Source organism: Mesocricetus auratus, unplaced genomic scaffold (assembly GCF_017639785.1).
Source record: "Mesocricetus auratus isolate SY011 unplaced genomic scaffold, BCM_Maur_2.0 Super-Scaffold_100023, whole genome shotgun sequence".
NCBI classification, from domain to species: Eukaryota; Metazoa; Chordata; class Mammalia; order Rodentia; family Cricetidae; genus Mesocricetus; species Mesocricetus auratus.
The window spans coordinates 24,774,159-24,794,496 of record NW_024429204.1 but is presented as its reverse complement, the minus strand read 5'-3'; positions in this window follow the sequence as shown (position 1 = coordinate 24,794,496).

Here is a 20,338-nt window from a genome sequence, read left to right as displayed (position 1 = left end):
CAATATCAAGTTGACAACTAAAGCCAACTAGGACATTTCATTAAGAAATTTTCTAGAGGAAAAGCAAGGAATATTCTTGAAAGAAATTCATGATTAGTTCTTTCTGTAATTTGCTAGTGAGATCATGGGTCTGTGGAATAAGTATGTTTTACAGTTTCTAACTTGTATACAATGTATTCTGATCATAAGTTCCTCTCTATTATCTACTCTTATCCCCCCAGACCTGTTGATGCACTTTTACTGAAATTGTTTTTGAAGTATAAAATTAAATTTCGAAATTGTTTTTATATTTAGATTGCTTGTAGTATAAACAGGCGTATAATCTAATTCAAAGGCAGTCCAGTGTACATAGTGAGTTTCATTGCAGGGCTATGTAACAAAACCATATTTTAAACATGTGCGCGCGCGTGCACACACACACACACACACACAATTTTTCTATACTTGTATATGTAGACAGAGAGAATTTGTATTAACATAATATCTCTTATTGTATGCTAGATTTTCCCCAAACTACCATACCTTTACCAAATTGTAACCAATAATTCGTCCCCCAAAAAATGAAGGGGGGGATGAATGAATATATATTGAACCTACATTGTTTCAAGGCACTATAATAAATATTTTTCATTTATTATTTGATTAAATTCATTCATGATGAGTAAACTGACAGCCCTTTAGTAGCTCATAGGTCACTCAGAACCAGCCATACAGTTTATGATACGTAGAAATAGGAATTGAAAATAATCTGAAAATGTCTTAGAATTTCCCCTGGACCATACCCCTGGCTGTACCAAGTCCATGACCTTGAATAGTGGTCACATGAAGGATAGGCTTGCCAAGGACTCAGTAATTCCATGCAAGTCAGTAATTAAAGGTCACACTGGCTGAAGGCTCGCAGCATAGCAGCAACAAAAAGATCAGCACAGTTTAGAACTACAGAACTCATAATTCAGCAGAGTGAACTCTGTCCAGGACTCTCTAAACCATGGAAAAGATTTTAGCTTCTCATGAGATCCTGTGAATCATCTCTCCCAGATGATGATGTCAGTGATTGAAAAAGATGGCTGTCAGCCCCGAGTGGGAGTGGAGAATGGGTAGGAAGGTATTCAGTGGCATGGCTTTGATAGAAACTTAACAGAAAGATACTGGTGAGATGGCTTCACTGTAGCCTGTGGGGAGGCCGTGATGCTACAACATTCAATAGATAAGGAAAATCACCTTGTCCAAGCAATTGATAAGAAAGGATAAAAGGAATAAGACTGTCTCAGCCATGGTGTCAGGCTTTTTCATACAGAATGTGAAATGCAAATTCCTATTTTGATTGAAACTCTTTTATTTTTTTGCTCTAAATTCTTTTAACTAGTCAAACCAGACTGAAGAATTTGCAAACTGTGTAGTGACATGTATGCCGTCTGACAAGGGCATATATGTTTATTCTTTGTATCCCTGTGTCAAGGACAGGAAAATATATAATTTTATTTTCCAATTTATAATGATGTGTGTTTACATGTTTGAATGTAAGGATGCTATTACCTCCTAGGCTCTTGCTTGAAAGAATTCTAAAGATCAAATAAAAGAAAACAGCAAGAAACAAAACAAACGGAAGAGGGCTGACTGGATTTGGGAAAGATTGAGAATGGATGGAGGAAGTAATAAAGGAGGGAGAAAATATGAAGCACTTATAGAGAGGAGAGCTATAAGTCAGCAGGATAATGTATATCTGGAACTCTGCATGTCTTAAACTAACAGCTCCTTGAGGCATTGAATACCAGAGCAAAGAGTGGGACTCCACATGTCCCCTAACTGGGAACTTGTAAGGACTATGCATATAAAATATGTAGAAGGAGATTTGTTTTACACTGTACCCTTTTAGTTGGGTGCAGATGTCAGATTTCCATAGGGCTTTTTCAAACTCCCTTTATTTTAGTTAATTCTCTATCCTCCATACCCATTACTCCTCTCCCTCTTTAAAAATTTCACTCCTGGTCTTCTCTCTCTGCAATTTCACTTATCTATGCTCTGAGACAGAAAATAAGACCATATTGTTGAAGATACCTATCGTGATTCGAAAGAAAATGGCCCTTATAGGCTCACAAAAAGTGGTACTATTAGGAGATGTGGTCTTGCTGGAGTAGGTGTGGTTTTGTTGGAGGAAGTGTGTCACAGGTGCTGGGCTTTGAGGTCTCAGACACTCAAGCCTTACCAACTTGTCATAGACACTTCATGCTGCCTGTGTGTCAGGATGTAGAACTTTCGTCTCTTTCTCCAGGACCATGTGTGCCCGGGCATGCCGCCACACTTCCCTTCATGACAACGATGGGCTAAACTTCTGAACTGTAATCCAGCCCCAGTTAAATGTTTTCCTTTATAAACATTGCCATAATCATGGAGGATCTTTGCAGCAATAAGCATACTAAGATAGTACCATGCAGGCATTGATTGTGTGATACAGAGAAAACAGTCTGTAACTGAGCTGGAAGCTTCGTCCCTGGGGTGCCATTCTTGGTTCCAGAAGGTACTGGGCAGGCTTCTGATGGAGAAAGGGACATTGATTGTCATATTCAGCTGTTAATCCTGTGAACTAAAGTACCATCCCACCAGACACAATATACACACTTGCTCAATGATGACAATACTGTCATTGGAATAGCCAACTACAGAATGGGTTTGAGTCCCATTACATAGAATGTAATCTGTACCTGATTTTATGAAGCGATTTGAAAAACAATGCTAAGAGGGTGGTCACGAGGCACTAATTGGGAACTGGGTCTAATTAACCAAACTGGCATGATGTCAAGCTCTGTCTTAAACAGTTATGCTCATACCTGTATAAGAGTGTTACTCTCAGCCTTAATGAGAAACGGGTCTATTTTTTTTGTGAATAGCAGTAAATACTGCTAGCAATAGAAGATGCTGAAGATGAGTGATGTGTGAGTATTCAATCCCTTTAAGGTTCATAGAATGTTTCTCAGAGGTAGTGGAAAGACTGTAAGATCCAGGAGTTGAGAGGAGGGCTGGAAAATGCTATCTTCTGGGAAAGACACAGCCATTGCAACAATAAGTTCATATCATCTGCAGAATTCTGAACTGAGTCTGCACAAGAATAAGTATAACATGAGTAAGCATAGGAGGAACTCAAGAGGAATTAACCCTCAATGCTGAAACATTTGGTACTGATAAATTCGGGGGGAGAGGAATTGTTGCCTTTATTTATATATCCATTGTGGTGATTTCATCAAGTTCTAATGGATATCCCTAATACAGTACTCGTATAGATGGCTGTTGTTACACTAATTGGCAGGCCTGGCACATGCACACATGTGCATGTGCATGCATTTACACACAGACACACACAGACACATACACACACACATACATTCGCATCAAAAGTCATAAATCTGGGAACAGAGTTGGTAGAGATGATAGAAACATGGTTTAGAGGAAAGGAGAGAGATCATAGAGGGGATATGGACAAATTATACATGTGTATAAAATTATCAAAGAACAAATTTAATTAATGAAAAAGAAAACCCACCTCAAGTCTCATTGAATAATTAACATCAATTCTGCTCAACTTTTCCCAGGAACTAGAAAATTAGAGACTACTTCCCAATTAATTTTAAAGACAATATTACTCTGAAACCAAAACCATATGAGTATTTTTAAAAATAAAAAAACTATCACCCTATCAATGAGAAACAACATTTGCATGATTCAACCCTCATTCATGACAATACCTATTAAAAGACAACTAGTAAAGAGATTTCTGTACTTAATAACGATCTTAAAGAAAATACAGACATCTTCCTGATGAGAGACTAAATGCTTTCATTCTACAGGTGAGATCAAGAGATCTTTTGCTTTTATTCATCATGGGACTGGAAGTTCGATCTGAACTGCAAAACAAAAATCAAAAGAAAGAAACTATTACACAAGAAAGAAAAACTTAAGCAACTAAAACTGACCTTTTGGAAATGGCATGGAGAGCAGGAAGAACATTCCAAAAATCTACAAAAGAGTTCCTACAACATACGGAAAAGTCACCTTTAAATAAATAGCCACCAACTATAAGACTACTCCAGTAGCACCTTAAAGTTTACAACCTAGTATCTAAGTCTGTTGTGGGTGACATTCAACACGGTTCATCCCAACCTACTTCAACATGAATAAGCTGTGAACATTCCAAATCTTCCGATTCTGGTTCCTTTTCAGGGAATAGCTCCTTCTTCATAGTATAATTTCCCCTCTGCATTTGATTGTATGTGGACAAACTCTTTAAGACTTCACCTAGAAACCTGTGTTAAATTTCTAGGTTCTCCATCCATACTCTGCACCTCCTGCAGAAGGTAATGTAAGCAGGTTCTTTGGCACTCTATAGCAAGTGTTGCCTTTCTTTAGCAACATGCTCTCCATTCCTATCTGAGCCTCCCCAGAGTCACCCCCTGTTTCTCTGTCTTCACCACCCTATTTCAAAGGATCCTAGGCTTTTCTGAAATGTTTACCATGTGTGGGTGCTAAGGCAGTTTCCAGATTTGTGACTTTTGTTACAGTAGCACCCACTTTCCAATACCAAAATTCATATTAGTCCCCACTTGCTCTCACAGCAGAATAATACAGATTAGTTTGCTTAGGTAGCATAACCTGCTTTTCTCACAGTTCTAAAGGCTGAATGTTAGACCTCAAGGCATCAGTAGAGCTGGCTTTTTCCACAAACTTCTCCTCTCTTCCTCTATACTTCCTCTGTGGGAGCACATCCCAAATGACTTCCTTCAGGTCAAAATTTCCTTATTGAAGAATGACACTGATTATCATGGACTTAATTCTATCTGAATGTCACTATTTTTACATATTTGTCTCCTTAATGTCCATATCTCCAAGTATGCTCACGTTTTGATATCATGGACATTGAGACAGTAGTGTGGAGAGACAATCCAGTATATTATAGGAGGATAACACTGGCAGGTGTTATTGAAATGGCAACAACACATATGTATTTCTTATTGCTTATTAAGCATTTCATACTTAAAAATGTTAACTACAATGAACTAAATTCATAGAAGGGAAAATAAGGTAAATTTTTAAAAAATCAAATCATAAGATGAATACATATTGACTTTATGAAGAGGGTCAAGTTTTCATCTACGTAAAAATGGAGGACAGTTTCATGATCTATTATATTTGGTTCATTCACACAGCAAGGACTAGTATGTACTCATCTACCACTGTTACAGAGTGTATATTCATGGCTAGAATATACTGTGGTTTAAAGATGATATTGTTGACCTCTTAATCACTCACTCCAGTGCTTTCATATTTAACATATTTGATAACATTACATATGTATAATATGTGAAACACATTAATGTTAATTAGACTCTCATAGCAATCCACAGTATCGATATTAATCATATGTCTCACTTGGTTTAGTAATTCACTGATGTTACTTGTTTCTTCATATCACTAAACGAGCCAGTTTACATTACAGCATTCAGAAAATGAAGTATAACAGAAATGCAAAAAAAATAGCTGATGGGCTGTATTAAATGACTAACAAGTTGTTAGGTAGAAGCTATGTGATGTGTATGACATGGGAAGATAAAGGTCATGGCCAACATCTTGTTAGACTTTACAATAAGCAGTCTGAAGAGCAGAGAAGAACTTAAAGAAAGAAAATCCGAATACTATAGAATTATACACCCAAACCACCTAGCTTAGAACAGGGCATATCATGGAGAGTTTGTTACAAACTCAGATATTCTTTTTGTTTTGTTTCTGAGTTTTCTTTTCAGGCATGTTTTCACTATGTAGATCTGGCTGTTTTACTCGATGTGCCAACCAGGCTGGACTTGAGCTCCTGGATGTCTGCCTAGCTCTTCCTCCTGAGTGCTCGGATTAAAGCCTTGTGCCACTATGTCTGGATCAAGCTCAGGTCATGAAGGAAGTGCTGACACAAAGCAAATTAGCAACAACAAAACCAAGAACCAGGGGTGAGGAAGCATTTCAGACCAAGTGATCCACAAGGACAAAGGACCCAGACATAAGAGGACATTGAAGGAAGGTGCTTGGAATCCCAAAATCCAGGACTTTAACCCAGTTCTGCTACTAATGGTATTCCAAATTAGGGGAAATGAACTCTTCTGAACCTCAAATACCACAGCCCTGAAACGTGAAGTACTATATTTTTCTTACTAGGTTGTTGAGGGTATGTATAAACTAAATGAAATTAGGCACTGTTAAGAATATATATATAAACTAAATGTAATTAACTAGATAGTGTATCTAGAGCAGCATAAGCAAAGGGACCAGTACATAGAAGTTCTCCACAGTGCGGTGGATTTGGGACATGAGTACTGTGAAGCAGCCTTCCTATCAACTCCATTACTCCCCGAACCCCCACCACCACATCAGTCTCAAGACTGGATAAGATATGATGCTACCCAACATAATTTGGAAATGCAGCCAATCATCCCATGTGTAGAATGTTTACAAAATATTTCAAAGGTGAAACGAATTACAATGGTGCTTCCAATTCACAGGAAGAGAAGCGTTGTCAGTTTTGGTTTGTGAAAATGCTTTAAAGTTCAGGCTCCTGGTGGGAATAGGAATCAGGTAAATAAGACAGGCACTGTTCAGGCAGTTGCCAGAGGAAGCAGAGAGGAGAAGGTATCTTCAAAGGTGTGCTGGTCCCCAGGAACTCAAAACAGAGCTGGTGTTCTGCAGAACAGTCTAGCTTTCTATTGTAAATATTTCCTCAAAGGGATCGCAAGCTTATACACAGAAGATGGATTGTTTGTAACTCTCAGAAGGTATTTCTACCCTGGGGTGGGGGACACCCGTTGAATGATCACTGAATGGACAGAATGCTTTTTATTAAGGAACCCTTCGGCCCTCACTTTGGTGAGGATATTCTGGTCTCATTGCTTTGCCGCCCTCCCTGCTCTTTCATCAGGGGCTGTTTCCTTTTTGGCTCAGTTCCAGCGCCTGGAGAACCATTGATCACCAGTCAGGGGATACCTTTGATAGGTGGCCAAGGCCAGGCCAGAGTTTGTCGCAGATGGTTTGGTTTGGAAGCATGGTTTATGAATGAATAACTTTTAAGACACACTTCCACCTGACCCGTCTTTTGGCCTGCGAGTGGGAAGTTAAGCTAGCAGAACAGAGGCAATTAAAAAGAATAATGGGGAATACATATTTAAGAAGATGATGTGTCTAGCAGTTGCTTCTCATACTCAATGGGCCTCCCTCACTCTGGCCTCCTCCAGTCTGGAAAACCCATGGCCAACAGTACAAAACTACTTGCTGTTTCCCAGGGACACCGTGCAACGTGATAGATGCAAGAACTCTTCAGGTTGTGTTGTATGTCTAGCCCTGCCCTCGAGTCTGATTTCAGCTATTTAGCTTCCTCTTCTCCCCTCTTCAGATTTCAATGCTAAAATATATTCCATGACCATTCAGAAATGCTAGTTTAATAGACTCAACCCTAGTTTAATGGACTGTGTGCCCTCATAGTCATGGAGATATCCCAGAAATCCATAGAAAGTTTTCTACACCTTTTTTGTTTAGCAATTATACTAGGATATTTTAAGATAAAAGTCCTATAAGTTAGGATACAGGCATATTATATTGTGTTTTAAATTTTTCTTAAGATATGAAATAAGATTTCTTTGATAATATGTCCTCTTATGACTGACTTCAGATTCCTTGATGTAGGCAATCTTTCTGCTTGGATTTGGTGGGAACATTTGAGAAGTAGTAGTGGAAACTTCTGGGATTGTTTACCTCTCTTTAAATTTTATTCATTTTCTCCATGTTTGTATTAATGTGAATGGCATAGAATACATTTCATATATTCCCACAGTGTTATTCACATCTCACATGTAAGATAAAATCTTGTATTTTTAATCTCCAGCAAAAAATGAAGTAGGCAAAATTTCACCATGTGTATCACAAAATAATGATATTAGATAACATGACCTGTCCGGTGAATGTCTAGATGTAGATCCAGCATAAAAATAAGAAGCAGCAAAGACAAAACAAAAATGTAAGCAGCAAAGCCAGTGTATGCAGTTGTCTAACACACAGTGTTCTCCATTAGTCAATGTTTCATTGCCACTGAACTTCATAGGGAAGACTTGAGCAGACACTGTGAAGTATTGGAGACAAGTCAGACTTGATCAAATCTCATTTTAGAAACTCCAAGAGCTGACCATGAACTGAAAACTCATCTAGCTTGAGGATGGCGAGTGTGCATGTGTGTATGGACACTCTTACATTCTGGGACTCTGGTAGAAATCATCAATTCATCACAAGAGCCCCTTATTACTAACAGTCATTATAGACACAGAACATTTATCCAGGAAGTCACAGCAAGTCAAAATGCTGGCAAAGATAAGCTCATCTGTCTTTGGCTGACTTCAACCTTGAATCCAAAGAATTCAGTAATATTCTGGACAGGAAGACGCAAGGCTTCTAATCATCTCTGAGTTGAAACATACTCTACCGTAGTACCTTTATAGTATCCTCACTAAGTAATCACTAATGAATATGAACGTGATTAATAAAAGTAATTTACACTAAAGCAACCCTAGACATCAGATATTATATTCTTTACAACACTGCTAGATAAAACTTTTAAGCCCACTTTGTAAATAGGAAAAACAAGTCTGTAAGATAGGGCAGGAGAGCTGGCGGTACATAGTTTACTCTCCTAGGTGTTTTAAAAAAAAAAAAGAAAATTGAGATGGAATTGAAAAGTCAGGCAATTCTGTATGAAAACAGGGTTTCAACAGTTTTTATGTGAAAGTCATAGTAAGCCTTTCATGTTCCATGTGGTGACAATTGGCTTATTCTTCATAGAAACTGCACCACATAAATGTGTGATAAAAAAGAGGAAAGAGTGGGGCTCCTATTCAATTCACTAGAACCCATTTCATATTCACCACTTCACTCATGCTTCTTGGGGTTGCATGAGATCAGTGTAAGTATTGACCACTCTAGTGTCCCCCAAGACAAACTCCTTTTTGGCTTTCTGCCTTGGCTTTTGCTCTTCTCTCTGACATGAAGGCCTTTCTACTCTATGCCAATATTGCCAAAATAGTAAAATTGGTAGAGGTTATGGGGAGTATAGGATTCCAGACATGTGAGATTTGCAGGTAGTAGTCTTTAAAAGCAGTAAAAGCTCTAGTTTTGGATATTCTCTTAAACAGATATTTTCCATTTTATGATATTTTCTATCCATAGTATATGACAACCAACTTATGGTATAGAGACTGTGCTCTCCATTTGTAAACTGTATTGATTCTCAATAAAGTTATTGCCTTTATGTATACCAATCAGTTTCCCTCCCTGATACCTTCCCATCCTTTCCTTTTCATACCTACCCTTTCCCCATCTACCACTCCTTCATCCAAAGATAGTTATTGAAGCCTAATTATACTTAGTTGGACCAGTAATTCTGTCAAGACATAAGAAGGTGTGTTTTAAGGTTTCACATATATTAAAAATATTTAATAAGTCAACACTGAATATTAAAGAGTTACAATATTAAAAAGATCTAGTTGTTATTTTCTCACTTTGAGATCTGTGGTTCCACTTAACTGTCTGGATAGCAACATCTCTCATTTATAAAAGGAAGAGAATGGTATCTTCAAAGAGCTCTGTTGTAAAGATTGAACATAACCTTCTGTGTAATGTTCCACTATAGTACAGCTATAAGATATTTATATGTAGAAGGTTCATCTGTTTAATGTCTGTATTGAAGTTCATACAAAGGAAAAACAACTCTCTCACCCACTGACCCCATTCATGCAGTAGGTACAAAGTCATTGGGTGGCTTTGGAGAATTTCCCAGATGGCTGGGGCAGAATTGGGAAAACCCCTGCTGAAAATCTGAGTACAGGGCCTCAATTCAGAGAAACTTGATAGAACTTTTGACTAAAATACACTACTTCCATTATTCTCTCTGTGACCATCTTAAATTGCCCTACTCCCCCACCCTCATCATACCAACCATGTCAGAACCTGTGCCAGTTCCAAGTTGTCTCTTGGAAGGGTAAGAAGGAAGAACATTTTACCTCATGATAACAAATATCAAATTCAACTTTGTAACCAGGCTAAGCTAGGCTGATTCACAAGAGCTGTTTCCAGTCTCAAGACTGACAAGCCCACTGGCTTGTCTTAGGAATTGGCTAGTCAGCCTTAGTGTGCACTTAAAACAACAAATGTGTAGATGAGAATTTAAGTAGAGATAATGACAGGGAAACTGTAAGTTTTGGAACCATATGTTCATTGTCTCTTAATACTGAATTCTCCCATGAACAGCAAAGAATATTTAAAGAAAATCAAAGACCCCCACTAAGTATATACAAAAGCCATGTTAGTTCTTGTCTCCCATAGGTTTCAAAAACATGGATACTAATTGGAAAGATTAAAAAATAAAACAGCACGGTTCTATGTGTGTTCATGTCTTCTACTGCAAAGTTAGCAAGAGAAAATGTGCCTTCAGGTATATTGCCATGAATGTAATTCACCCCAAGATTAGGATACGATTCAAATCTAAGCATTCAATTAGTTAGCGTGGATTTCCTCTACAAATAGTATGGGTTTTGCTTTCTTTGCATTCTTGACTTATTAAGAAAAGCCAAGAGAAACTACCGAAATTGGTTGAAAGTTCTGCAAAGGTGTCAGTCTTCTTACATTAGACAGGACTTAGGATAGTATGCAACAACATGGAAAAAAACTCTGTCATTCTTTTCTTGCATGCATTCTTATTTTAACAACTTTATTGAGATACGATTTACACACCATTCAACTCGTCAATTAAAATGCTCACCGTTTGATGGCATTAGCACAGCTGCAAAATCATCATTACAATGCTAATATTGTTTTGTTATTTGGTTTTATTGAGACAGGGTTTCTCTATGTAGCTCTGGCTGTCCTGTAACTAACTCTGTAGACCAGGTTGGCCTTGAACTCACAGAGATCCAACTGCTTCTGTCTCCCTGAGTGCTGGGTTTAAAAGCATGTGCCGCCATTGCCTGGCACAATGCTATTTTAAATACAGCTTATTAAATATAGCTTGTCTTCCCTTCTTACAGATAACAATTCTCATTTACAAACACACATTCATTAATATTATTACTCAGCTTATATGTTTCTTATACTTGACCATGACAACAACATATCCATTTGGAGTTAACTTTTTGTCCCTAATCTCATCAGAGAACTTGGCATATATAGAAGCTTTATATTTGTGATATGATTAAACTCATAAACACCATTGCTACAATCTACAAATGAGGATAAAAGTAATTATCACAAAGATATTTAGAGGACTACAATATATAACACACATAAAATGTCATGCAAATCCTAAGTATTTATTAGGAAATGTCGCCTATAGAGAGAAATGTGTAGGTTAGGAGACATAAATGTAGAATTACTGTGATTGTCGGTTCTCTTAAGTCTTCATTTTCTCAAGAACAAATATTTAGACTGCCCAGGATCATCTGTGACACTATGACAAATCCAGACAATGAGAAGTAAGCAAAAGTAAAAGTATAGCATCTTCAAAACCATCCCTTACCATCACCGCAGGGCTCTAAAAGCATGCTGTCATGCTCTCTCGTTGTCAACTGACAGATGCAGAATGACCTGGAAGAGCTAACCATGTGGTTAGAGGCCAGCAGACCTATGGCATGGAGGAAAATCTAAGAAACCAATTGCATCTGCAATAAGCTCTGATATGAGGTAGTATATGTTGATAATGTTAAGTAGCTCACTGAGATTTCGTGACTGTTTGCTACTTACTCAACATCAGATAGAATTTAATAACTTAATTTTGAGTGCTTACATAACAAAAAGTTGAAACCAAATATTAATTAGCAGAAAAGGGGAATCAACAAGTTAACACAGGATGGACAGATAGGTCATGTGGTTATGCAGTTGCAAAGAAGTTTATCTTCATTCCAATTTGTAGGTGTTTGGGGTACAATTAGCATGCCTGGCAAACCAGCATCTTAGAGACAAGCTTAGGGAAAGAACCCTAATACAGCACATTGATACAGGAGGCTGTCTTTGGCCAGATAATATTAACACTCAGGGAAGAATTAGACATTCTGTAGGCAAAAATGAAAGACAATAGCACAAGGCCGGAAAAACATTTTTTAAGTTGGAAAGTTTAACATATTCTAGGCCCTCACAAGTCATTATTTGGAAAGCCAAAGAGAAACTTCTTATTTGTAAGAAGTTACTGAGAACAATAATAAGTTATGTTCCAATAAATCCATCCAATGTTAAGGACAATTTTAGTGAAGACTGAAAGGCAGAAGTATGTAAATAAAAATTAAATTAATTGATAAAGTATATCTGAGAACCTAATCTAGATTGCAGAGTTTTTGTTGGAAATAGAATTGACTGGCAACTTAGCAATTAGGAGCGTAGAAGTGTTAGAAGAATTACACTCACATAAAGTCACCAACCCATATGAAAGTTTAAGTCCTTTAGACTTAATTCATTTTTAGGATTGTAATCTAACAAGCTAGGTTCAGATCATAAATCCTTTAATAATGACACAGTCTTGTACTTATTTAAGATGTCCCCTAAAACAAGTATTGTCCAAAGAGAGACAGCACTCAAGATTAGAACCACACACCACTGAATATATGAGACATGCTATTTTCCTGCCAATGTTCAGAACTGGAGCCTAAACATGGAACTTTCTCCTGTATCCATACTAGGGAGACCTCATCAGTATGATCCTATGAAATGTCGAGGCAACAATGGTCAGTATCTGATCATGAGCTAAAATCTGTAATCTAAGTGTAAAGGGTACTTGGAAAATGCCATTGGGAATCACTCTAAGGAAGGGGGACAGCATAAAGGTTATGATGAGAAAGAATTTGAACCATAAATATTCACAATAAAAGATCCAACAATGTTGCCAAAGCTTAGAAGCTGGAAAATCTCTTTAAGAATGGCCCAATTATTGCAAATGGGCTATATCTTTGCACCCTGCCTGCATCAACCATTGAATACAAGCTGCTACAAAATAGGTCATAGCCTTAGCCCAAGCAGCTTTCTTAGACAGTATTTCCTGAAGGTGAGTCAGTCATGAACTATCACCAACTAATGCTCTTGAGAGAAGTCTATGAGGAACACCCAAGTGTCTGTTGTAGCCATGTTTCTCCTTCGTAAATTACAGTCTATGTTTAGGTGATTTGTCCATGGTCTATTATTGTATAACTTTGAGGGGCTACAAAGGAAGATGAGGGGCAGATCCGTATCTTCATGGATCATCAGTCCAAGAGGCCGGACATATGGGAGAGTGGAGGGGCCCATACATCCTCTGGAGATGGTTTCTTTGAACAGGACATTAAACTGTCCCATGTAGGGAAAAGGCCAGCATGTTTCATGTTTAAGAGGAAGAACGAAATTGACTTTTGGAGACCAAAAAGGATCAATAAGATCCCTTGCTCCTTTCCAATACCATTTGCCCTCCATGCAAATGGAGGAGAATGTCATTTCCAGATTCATGTTTACTGAGAAGAGGATCTAACAGAAGAAAGCACTTTGAGCATGGTCCTTAAAGTCTTCATTAGAACCATAAAACTGCAGTATGCCCTTCCACTCCTTTCAAGTAGTGGAAAGTGAAAGAATACCAACTTGGAAGAACTATTTTATAGTTAGGATTACAAATTATACAATATAATTATAGATTATAGTATATATTATATAAAATGTTATATTATATATATTTTAACCAAAATATTCATAAATTATTCTTTGAAAGAGTTGCCCTACCCATGGCAGATGGTGATAACAATGATAAGGATAATACTGAGAGAGCGTTTCTCTGAAATCACTGAGCTTAAGGATTAGGTTGTAGCATTAACAAGAAAATACTTAATCTGAATTATGCCTAAAAATATCATGGACATACATTTCTAAAGTTAGGAAAGCAGACAAAGTTATTCAGAAAGGCATCATTAACAAGAAATAAATAAATTGAATTATACCCAAAAATGTCACGGAATTACATTACTAAAGCTAGGAAAGTAGACAATGTTATTCAGAAAGGCACAGAAGGACCACACTTTTCCAATGTCAAAGAAAATAGTCAAATGAAATTGAGATTCATTCAGAGTCTGAAGCTATTTCTTGTATGTAGATGACAGATAAATTAACAAAAACATAAATTCTAGAGTCTTCATTTGCCTTCAATGCCAAGATCACACTTACGGTTTTCAACCTGTTAGTCATCTTCCCAAACATGAAAAATCAGTGTCTTATGTAGCACAGGAGTTTAATATGTTAATATACTTACTTTTCTGGAGTCTTCCCTCTCAACACTACCATCTGTCATACTGACAAAGACTTCCTAAGGTGCTTCCACCCAAAATATATATAAAACATTCTGTGATCTCCTCTTTGGTCAAAGAAATTCCCAAATCTCAGTTACCTCACTGTTCCTTGAAAAAAAAGGCAGCATAGAATTGTCTTTATAGGCAATAAAGTTGCTTTGATTGCTTCTACCACCAGAGGAGAAAGATAAAGTCAAATGGGCATAGGGAATATTAAGATTTAAAAGTTTGGGACTCACTTTGCCTCCCCCCTTTCTGAGAACTGAGTTTTATTATCAGATGAGCTTTAAAGTATCTCAAGGGGAGAGCACTAGTAGTGCAGACTGAGCAAGAACAACAAACATACTTCCCAGGCTCCATCTGAGTGCCAATGTCCCCAAGACACACACGAACGAAGGAGCTGGTCATGCATAACCATACAGTTTTTGAAATCTATTTTTTTGAGAAAAGCAGGTGTTTAAAATAATCACTTGCTCAAAGGCCTGGAAATAGGAGAAAGCTACAGTTTCTCTGCTTTAAAAAAATCAATTGCTCAGAAGGGGAAAAATAGCAGATTAAAATTTTATGCCATAATTTATAATTGATCATTAGTGCCACAGAGGGCATACTACAAATTTATTTTTCAACCACTGGAAAAAGAGATGTGTCTTGAAAGAGGGTATTTTTAGCATAAGTGACTGTGTGGTTAAATATAGATTTTGTTTCACTTTCTTCCAACTGTGAACATGATTGTGTTCCTATGCTTGGGAAATTTGCATATAATGTATGCTATTTGTATTGCAGCCAAATCACTTGAATTGAAGCTAAACTGCTGGCTGAAATGGGAATGTAGTTCACAGATATAAATATACTTATCATTCATTTCTTAAGGCTCAAACCCAAAAGAATATCTTTCCTAATTCCTGAATTCACCCATCTGGCAAATTTGCCAATAATTATCTAGCTCTTCCTTCTAGAAAAGCCAGCCGCTGGAGAAACAGCAGTAATTGTGGTTTGCAGCTTGTGAGCAAATTGAACATTGAATCCAAAATGTTTTTGACTGCCTATGGTAGTCCTGGAAAAGTCTTGTTTGAAATGAACCAAAAACTTCATCAAATTCCAGTAGTAGTGAAGGACATGATGTACTTTAATTGAGATGTGATGTCCATGTGATAAAATTTACCCTCACAATGTAAGTTCATCTAGCCATTTTTACTGTATCACAAGTTTGAATTATCACCCCACCAACCTATAAATCATTTTTATCACTTTAAAATGTAAAGCTGATGCTGAAACCCAATATGAGGTTTCTAAAACAATAAAAAAGAAAATGTTCATGATTCACAAAAGAATCAAAATGAGTTTCCTATAGGGATATCCTCATACCCATGTTCCTTCGTGTACTATGCACAACATCAGAGTCATGGAATCTGTCCAGTTACCTACTCACAGATGAATTGATCCAGAAAACATGGTGCACCTGCTCAATGAAACTTCGTTCATCTGTTGAGAATAATGAAGCCCTATCATTTTCAAGACATTGAGATCATCATGTTAAGTTAAATAAGAAGAAATCCAGGACAGACAAATATAAAGTTTTGTTTTTTCCATTTGTATCCTCTGGACAGGAAAGGGGACAAGGCAATATAAGGAGGGGGTCTATCAGAGATGAGGAAATGGAAATAGAGACAGGCAAGAGAATAACAAACTCTGGTGGGGGAGGGGTTAAGAGCAAAATGTAGCATGTATTTATGGAAGTGCCATAATGAAACTCCATAATGAGTCTAATGAACATTAAGGACAGGGTTGGAAGTAGTTTAATTGGTAAGAGTATTTATCTAGTGACAAGAAGTCATGGGTTCAGTCCCCAGTACTCTTACTTAGGAATTCCCGCCTTTCACTTGGCTTGTTTCTATCCAGGTTTTCCTAACTTAAATTATTCCGTCTATTTCTTGCTTCTGGGCTTCTACCCTTTTCTGTTTCTGTATATCTTTTCTTTCCTTCTTATTCTGTGTCTGGCTGGGTGGCTGAGTTTGACACCTTCCCCACATCCTCTCCTTCTCCTATCCTTGCTCCTCCTTTCTACCATTCTTCTCTCCCCATTTATTCCCTCTGCATTCTAGCCCTGCCTGCCCTTTCTCCTGCCTCACTATTGGCCATTCAGCTCTTTATTAGACCCATCAGGTGTTTTAGACATGCAAACTTACACAGCTTCATGGAGTTAAACAAATACAACATAAAAGAATGCAGCACATCTTTGCATTACTAAACAAATGTTCCATAGCATAAACAAATGTAACACATCTTCAACTAATATTGCACAAAAAGAACACATTACAAGAGATAGGTCTAGCCAATACCTTTCTGCATATATCTGGCTCACTCAGATAATAAGAACGATGATCATTAAATGGGACACCTCCTAAAATTAAAAACTTTCCATACAGCAAAGGAAGCTATTAATTGAGTGAAGAGGCAGCCTACAGACAATTAATATCTATAGTAAACCAATATGTTTCAAACTATACACATCAAGAGAATGAACAACATAGTTTTAAAAAATTGGGTGGAACACAGTGTTATTGAATAAAATTCTCAAAAGAAAACATACAAATGGCTGATAAATATCTTCAAGAAGTCAAGTCCAGCTAGTCATCAGGGAAATGCAAATTAAGGGTTCTTTGAGATTTTCCTCTCACAGTGGTCAAAATGGTTCCTATTGGAAAAGAAATGACATGAGCTGGATTGTGCTAACTGCTCTTCCGTAAGACTTGGTTCAGTTCCCAGTCTCCCCATGGTGGCCCACAGCAATCTGTAACTTCAGTCTGAAGGGATCCTCAGGCCCTAGGAACAGATGTGATCCACATACATAATACATACAAACACACATACATACATACATACATATAAGCAACACACACACATACATACATACATACATACATACATATATATATATATAATAAATACAATGTTTAAAAAACCAATAAATTCTGACAAAGATATGGGGAAAGTATCACCGTATTCTCTGGTGGTAATCGTATAACCTAGAAGACATTCTGGAAATCAGTCTAGGGGTATATTTTAAAGAACTATTTACAGGTGTTCATAGTTAATGAAGAGACTTAAATGGGTCAAGGTCAGGAGAACGATGACACCTGAGTGGCCAGCCCTAAGTGGGAAAACTATATCACCACCTCCAAAGCCCAGAGAACATTGCAGAAGGGGAGATGCAAAGACTGTCAGACAAGAATGTGGAGGCATTCCTTAAAATGCTCTCTTCTGTGTGTGGCATGACTCTTGCAATCATGAGCACATGGGAGCTACGATTACCTGCGCCAACCAGAGCAGAACTGGCAAGAGAGAGGGAGTCCAGCAGTCCTCCCTGAAGGGTTGTTGGCATTTAAAAGTTGTTAACTGGGACAGGGGTGTCATTTCCCTTAGTGTAACCGCTGGTAATTTGCCCATGCTGTCTTTCTTTGATTTTCGAGGCAGGGTTTCTCCGCGGCTTCGGAGGCCATCCTGGAACTAGCTCTTGTAGACCAGGCTGGCCTTGAACTCATAGAGATCCACCTGCCTCTGCCTCCCGAGTGCTGGGATTAAAGGTGTGTGCCACCAACGCCTGGCTGCCTATGCTGTCTTAAACTACCCTTATCCATGTCCATACAGGAAACTCCGAATAAAATAAATTGGATGAAAATAAAACGGCACTGAAGTAGAAGTGAGAATAGCGAAGTAAGAATTCAAAGGGAGAGAGCAGAGGTAAGAGAGGAAATTAGAAGTGGATATGATCGTAATACATTGTGTATTTGTGTGAAATTGTCAAAAGGTGATGTTGCAGCTTAAAAATTAAAAAAAGACAGGAAAAAAAGACAGTGTCTGCCTAAGAGGGATGGGAGGGAGAACTCTGTGATGCAATGCCAAATGAAATTTAAAAAATAATATTAAAAGGATGAATAAATAAATAAATAAATTTTGAGGCTAAAAAAATAAATCCACTTTCCTCATTTTAATTTTAGAAAATTTTGTTCATAGTGTAAATGTTGTCTTCGTTGCACAGTGTTTGAGGTAGTGTAACAGTTCTTGAGAGGGAAAGCTGCCCGGGCCAGATGGAAAGTCTCTGCTGACTGTCTATGTGACATTTGTGTGTAAACTATAGTTAAACTACTAACAGGGCTTTCTGGAGGTCCCAAGAGGACATTATTAGCTGAGATGACAAGAATATGAGCTATTGAGATGGCAGTGAAGTATGACAGATTATGAGAATTTAATAAACTCTACAGAGAGCTGACATCAAAGTTTGGATGAGAAAATGGCAACTCAAAATGATACAGAACCAATCAAGATCACCATGGTCAGTCGTCCTGTTGTTATACAGCATTTTCTTCAACAGAAGTGGCCAATCAGCCCCAGACAGTCTGTAAGTTCTCTTTTTATCTTCAACACCCAAATATCTTAAGGAAATCATGGAAATTATTTAAGAATATTTTTAACCAGGAGTTTGGAAAATAAGGTCTCCTGACTACTAGAGTGTTCCAGATAATAGTTCCCTCCTATATGAATTATTGATTATCCAAGAATAGAAAAGTTATATATAAGTCAATGTTTGCCAGAGGAACAGAACCAATGAGAGACAAAATAGGAGAGATTTTTTTTTATTGTGGGATGATCTCACATAATTAAAAATCAAGAAGTCCCAGTATCTGCCTTCTGCAAGCTAAGACCTAGTAAACTGTACTATTTTGTGATATTTAATGTTATTGATTTAACAAACTTCTGGGCATACTTGTGGGGGTGTGATTGTTGCTTTTACCTCTGGCCTTGCCTGTGAAGGATTATTGTGATGATGTTAATTAGGAAGGCTAGAATTCCCCTCTACATGCCTAGGCATGGGTCCTGGAATACATAAGAAAAGGAAGCTAGTTACAGCATCCACTGTTCTCTGCTTCCTGACTTTAGACAAAATGTGACCTGTTGCCTAAGTATGTTTGCCTTTGACATCTTGACAACATTATGCCCTAATTTTTATTCATTCTTTTCTTTTTGCTTATTTTGGCGATTAAATCCATGACCCTGTACAGGCTAGCCAAGCTTTCCTCCTCTGAAATAACACATCCAGCCCAACTTAGGCTTTTAACACTACACAAAACAAGTGAATCATTTTCCAGATTCTGCAAACTAAAAAGTCATTCAGAGCCTTGTAATTGGCCAAAGTAGAACAAAAGACAAGAATATTCATTTGAAATTTAGGTGATAACAAAAAAACCCAAAAGGATCATTAATTAGCAATAGAGATTGAATAATATGAATAGTTATCCTATAGTGGATGTCCTTTATGCTGTGAATATATGTTTCCCTTATTGGTTGGTGAGTAAATACTGATTGGTCATTAGCCAGGCAGGAAGTATAGGCACGACTACCAGACTAGGAGGCTCTGGGTAAAGGAAAAGAGAGAAACAGAGTCTTGAGGGAGATACCATTTATCTGCTGAGTAGGAAATGGGACAGTGCATCACTAGTAAGTCCAAGACCATGTGGAAATACATAGATTAACAGATATGGATTAGTAATAAAGGAAGAGCTAGCTAAATAAGAAACATGAGCCATCACTCAGAGTTTATAATTAATAAAACCTCTCTGTGTTTATTTGGGACGAAGAGGCTGCGGGACCAGGTGAGACAGAACCACCGTTTACAGTTAACCACACCCTCTGTGACACAGGTGGATAAAAGTGAAGATTCATACTCAAAAATGAGTACAGTATGCTGCACAGATCACAGAAGGGACAAGCACATTTCAGGCAAGGAGATCAAGTATTACTGATGAGTGACAATGTGAACAGCTTTGGGCATTCACCTTGGGTCTGCAAGTAGTTCAGTGAAACTATGAGGAAAGGAGCAAGAATGTTGATGGGGAGCATGACAAAGATGATCAAAGAGCCTGACACCCCTTCAGCTTTAGCTTCACCCATACTCCATCTATTCCTCAAGCAACCCA